Genomic DNA, 6000 nt, shown 5'->3' on the forward strand with positions numbered 1-6000 from the left:
GATGATCAGCTGAGAGCACACTCTTCTTTGGGATACAATATTTACGAAGTAAAAATTATGTTGTTGTTGGTGAATTAGATAAAATACAAATAAATAAGGGGGAGAACAAAAATTTTGGAGACCTTATTTATTTTTATTATGTCTATTAAAATAAGTCCCTTCATTGTATTTAAAGATAAAATTTTTCCATTTCAAGAAAAATAATTGATGACAAAATATATTGTAACATTTATATTCTAAAATTACTTTAACTATAAAAAAAATTTACAAACAAATCACTTAAAAATTGTTGCTCGAAATCGGGCCTGAGTAGTATCATTTATTATTTGAGGTCGTTTACTTTTTGAGGCCCTAGACAGTCGGCTATCCGAAATATGCTAAGAACTGGTTCTGCAAATAAATAATACAAAAGAGTGATTAAGATAAAGAGGAAAAATAGATAAGATGAAAAAAATCAATATGCCATTACCAAAATATATAATATAAATTGGACAGACCATAACAAAATAGAGTCAATTTTGCTTATTCTACACCACCATTTTGAAGCAAAATGAATATTGTTTTGTATTATACAATTCAGAAACATACAGAAACTAATTTCCAAGGTTTCTCTTTTAATTCAAGTCTCAATCAGTCACCATTTTTTATATTCAACATTTTTCACTAATTTTTATTCATTTTTATATTTAGACTCATACAAAATATTCTATAATTTACTCTTTATCCCTAAACTCATTTCATATTTATTTTTTATATCATTTAAAAATAAATCTCTATAAAATTAAAACATGTAATAGTTGTTGATTTATTGTTTAAAAACCCTTAGATCGACTAAGAGTTTTTACGCAAGACTTAAAAATTAGAGACTCACTATAATGCTTTGCCTAAGACTTTTTCCTTAATCCTAATATATTTCATTCAAAACTCTTATTGATTTGCCAAACAGCTAAAACCTTATTTGAATTAATTATTTTTGGCTTGTAATTCATATTTTATCTAATAAAAAATTAACAATTAATAGTTTATTGTGCATAATATATATCTCGATTGACAACTTAATTATACAGTTGGCTTGACAATCTTCTTCATTCCAACCAAAATAACTCTACCAAACTCTTTTTGCTTCTCTTCTTTGCCAAACATATAAAAACTCTCTATTTAATTGTATTTACGCTTCTTCCCTTAAGCATTTTATAATTTTTCGTTCAATTCACTTCAAAAATCAGTAAAAATACAAAAGAATTAAATGAAGCTTGTAGAGTACTTTAACTGAAATCTTTTATAATCAAGCTCACAATTGGACTAAATACCTCATATTACCTCCAAAATTATTAGCAAAATAAGCCAAATATGTGTTTAGAAATTTGCCTATCACTTGTCCCAATAAATAATTAAGTGGGATTTTTGGTAAATAACTTTTAGGTTGACTTTTTTTTTTAAAGGAACTTACAATTCATTGATAAAAATGTCATCCGACATCTACAACAGAGTAACAATCAATCATATACATAACTATTTAATCAAACAAATTTCCAAATAGAAAAAACCACAATCATTATAAAGGAAATCTAACACTAAAGCATTCTATTGATCACCTCGCTGATTGATACAGCCTCTTCCGAAGGGGGTCCTTAGATCTGGTGTGGCTTTGAAATAGTGATAAGTTTGATACCATTGATTGTATTAGCATAACCGACACCCGTGATGATGTCATATATCTTTTTACCATTGAATTGATAACAAAACTCCAAACTTTCATCATGATGACGTCTACCTTTTGCCTTTTTGGTTGGTCAAAAGACAAAAAAATTGTGTAGACTGCTTTTTAGGTTATTAAGCTAAAATAAAAGAGTTAATTGGTTGACATTTTTCATTGGCTTGTTAGCTTATTGACCCAATTTTCCTTCAATAAACAACCAAAAATCAATACATAATTTTACCAAACATCTCCTAGAACAATTGATAGATCGAGCTAGCTTATAAGCAAACAAACAAAAAATCAACACTTCAAATTGGTCAAAAAAGCCAACTAAAAAGCCAACATCCAATAACCATTTTTCAAACACCCATACTTGATATTCATTATTATAGGTTGATTTCTATATTTCAAAAACACCACAAAAAAAACATCAATAAAAAGATTAAAGTGCGCGAAAAGACACAAAGATTTATATAATTTAGTATCGTTGTATAGCTATGTCCTTATGCACATGAATTATCATCAATGATAATGTTGACAGTGTTAGAGATGGGAACGACAACAAGAGGGGGGGGTTGAATTATTGTTTTAATAAGTTTAAGTATTTTAGCCCTGTTTTTGCGGAATTAGATTGAAGAATTAAAACTTAAACTTAGTGCGAAAAAGTAAAAGAGACAACACAATTTTACGTGGAAACCTTCTAGGCCTAAATAGAAGGAAAAACCACGATCCCTCGAGATTTCAAAACTCTCCAATATGTTTTAGGTAATTCGTTACAATTACATAAACAACTTGCTTCACTCGAAGCTTCTCTAACTAGGCCAACTTCTCTTTCTCTTTCTCTTGCTTCACTCGAAGCTTCTCTCTTAGCTTTACTCAAAGCTATTCTCTTCTCTAGCTTCACTAGAAGCTTTCTAATTCTCCCCTAGACTTACCCAAGTCTAGTTACAACAATTATCTCAAAAACCCTTTACAAGGATAAATTCTCTAAAGATAAAATTAAAGAGTTGCACAAGAAAATAATATAAATTAATTGGCAATTTTTGAACAAAATATTTCTTGTTAATTTTATCAATCTCTCGTATGAATTTTTATGGCTTATATGCAGCAATTTTCGAGGAACAAACAAGTCCTCTATTTATAGAGTTAATTTAGCTAATAAAAGGAAGTAACTACCCATTATTCCCTTATCCGTAAAAATAGGAAAATAATATGGAACATGAATTACAAGGTCAAAACCCACGTTTAACACTTGTACCTTTTCTCATAAATAAGGAGAAATAAGTGGAAGCTTGGTGCTTAAGCAAAGCTACAGTTTCCCTTTTTCTAATAATAGGTAGATTAGTTACTTACTTAAATTAGATCCAAAATAAAAGCCTTTTTAAAAGGAGAAAAATAAGGAAAGAAATATTCCATATTTAGAAAATCACACGGTTATATTTTAGGTGATTTAAAAAAAAATTATTTTTCCAATTAACTTAATTATTAAATAATGCAACAAATTAATTTTAACTAATACATCAACTAAAAAATCAGAAAATAACTTAATTAGAATTTTCCAGCAGACGTATCTTCTCCAGACTCCAGTCTGGGAACAATGCACTGTTTCTATTTTCCAGTAACGTTAGATCATCAAACTTGGGAACAGTAGACCTCCTGTCTACATTTGACATCCTAAGCGATATACCTTATCTAACTTCTTTGGATTCTTTTGACGAGTCCACGTTCATAGACTAAGTCATAGGCACTATCAACGATCCTTAACAAGACCGGATATCGACCTGCATACAATCTCTAAAAATACATTTGTTTATATAAAGTGTAGTCATCATCAAAACCTAAAAGTGCCAACCAATTCCCCCTTTTGATGATGACAAACTTTTAAACAAACTTAAACAAAATAGAGTAAAACAAATATCATGGTGCATGCCAGAGATTAAAGCTACTCTACATAACTTAGTAAATCAACTTGTTACAATATAATTTACAAGGCATATAACAAAACAGATTACTCTAATATTTAGAATCATTTAAAAATAACATAAGCATGATCAGAGCATTAGAAGAAGTTTATTGCTTAAGTCTTTAATAAATCTAAAATAAAATAACATAGCTTACTAAGATACTTAACCTAAGCATAATTAGAACATTATCACATTGGTACTGAGTACCAGAGTAATAGTAATACTGAGTACCAAATTAGTAAACATATCAGAGCATATAATCAAGGATTTTTCATCAGAACATATATTTCAAGTAAAATGTAAATATATTGAAGAATAAATCCTAAGAATAGCAATTAAAAGAATAAGCAGGCAGTAGCAGTAATAAAAAGCAAATACTAATTTAAGCAATCTAATTATGCAATGTATTAAAGTCACAAACCAAAAGAAAGTGAGCAACCATGTTTAAAATAGTATCAAGATACAGACATTGTACCCATTTTGGTACATTGAAACGAAAATAAATGTTTAATTGATTGATTGAATGATTGGTCAGCAAGAGTAAAGAGGAGAGGAGTTAAGAATCATGCTCTTCTTCGTTTATGAATTCGGTCTGCACTTCCACTGTATCGAGCTTGGCTCCTAGGCAGGCTTCTATCAGAGTAAGCTGATCAGTGATAGATGCAAGGGAGACACGAACCTCCTCTTGAAAAGCAAAGAGCTGGGATTGCAAATCTTTCAGCTGGGAGAGAACAGGATCTGTTGGAGCTGTGGGAATAGAGGATTTGTTAGTGAATTCAGCAAAACCTAAACCAGGTGAGGTGTGTGGTGGTGGTGTGGCAAGAATAGGTGAAGTTGGAGGTGATGGAATATGGTGTGTGGGTGATGTGGCTGGTTTTGGTGAGAGAGGTGTAGTTGTTTGAGGTTCAAGTGTAGTGTGAGAGGAAGAGTCATCATCCAAACTAACAACCGAACGTTTTCCTTTGGAAGCAAGCCTACGACTTTTGCTTGGGGTCACAACATGCTTCTTCTTAACTGGCATTCGAACCTCCTCATCACTGTCATCATCATCATCATTAATATCCAGTGCCTCAACCTCTTCTTCCTTAGAGACTTCCTCTTCCCTTACAGCTTCCCCCTGTTCCCTTTGGGAACCAGCTTCTGCCTCCTTATGAGTGGTAGTGGGAACAGTCTCCTGATCCTTATTCTCATTTTCATTCTTCTTTTCCTCCTCATCCTTGTCAGAGTCAACCTCCTCATTGGCATCCTCAAGAATCTTGTTATCATTCAATTTTAGATGCAAATTATTCAAACATTTTGCACCAATTTTATTGTTGGGACTCATGGGGAACTGCAAGCCATCAAGAGGTACTCCAAATTTTCTAAAATCCAAGTTAACAACCCTCCATAACCAACAAGATATTTCTTTTCAATGCAATCAGACAGATGGGAAATCATTAACGAAGGAAAATTGATTTTTATATGATTAGCTAAATAATAAATCAGTGTAGCGTCGCGAAGATTTACCTCACTTCGCTTTGAATTACGGGGTAAGATAAAACGACAAGCAATATTATAAAGCAATTTGTGGAGGGGAGACAATGAGTTGTGACTGATCCTCCCCTTCTTCTCATTGATTCCCAAAAACTTATGAACCGTTTTCTCAGTAATTCCAGAAAAGACAATCTTTGACCCAACATAGTACGTGTCAAAACCTACTGCTGGTACACCAAACCATTCACCTAACATCAAACTATTGAACTCGATTTTGATCTCCTTAACTATACTTGAACATACCCCATTATCAATTGAAAAATTAAAAATGAATTCACGCATCAGATTTGGATAAATAGGGTTACAGCAAAAATCAGACATTAATGTTTCCCAACATTGATTTTGCAAAATAACATGTAGTTGAGGAAAGGGTGTGGAATCATACTAATATTTGTCAAGCTCGAACCCAACTGACATTTCTTTGGAGATTTCTTCAACGCTATTAGGATCAACTTGCTTGGCTCTCTTTGTTGGTTTGGATGATGAGTTGCCTTTTGGAGTGTCGTTAGGCCATTTGGTTCCAGCATGCATCGTAGATAGGCTTGGTGTGTCGGAGTTTTGTGGTTCTTTGGAGGTAGATGGTGGAGCGGTGATTAATGGTGAGGGATGGACTACATTGAGAGGTTTCGGTTGAGAGGATTTTGCTGTTCTCTTGTTCGCCTTTTTACTTGATGTTGATTTTGAAGTTTTCATGGTGATTGTGAATGTGAAAAAGAAGAAGTGAGAGTGAATGAGGGAAATCGACGATTTGAGAGTTGGTAAAGTAAGAGTGATGATGTGAGATGTTGTGACGTGAGGGTGAGG

Source organism: Amaranthus tricolor, chromosome 2 (assembly GCF_026212465.1).
Source record: "Amaranthus tricolor cultivar Red isolate AtriRed21 chromosome 2, ASM2621246v1, whole genome shotgun sequence".
In the NCBI taxonomy this organism is placed as follows: Eukaryota; Viridiplantae; Streptophyta; class Magnoliopsida; order Caryophyllales; family Amaranthaceae; genus Amaranthus; species Amaranthus tricolor.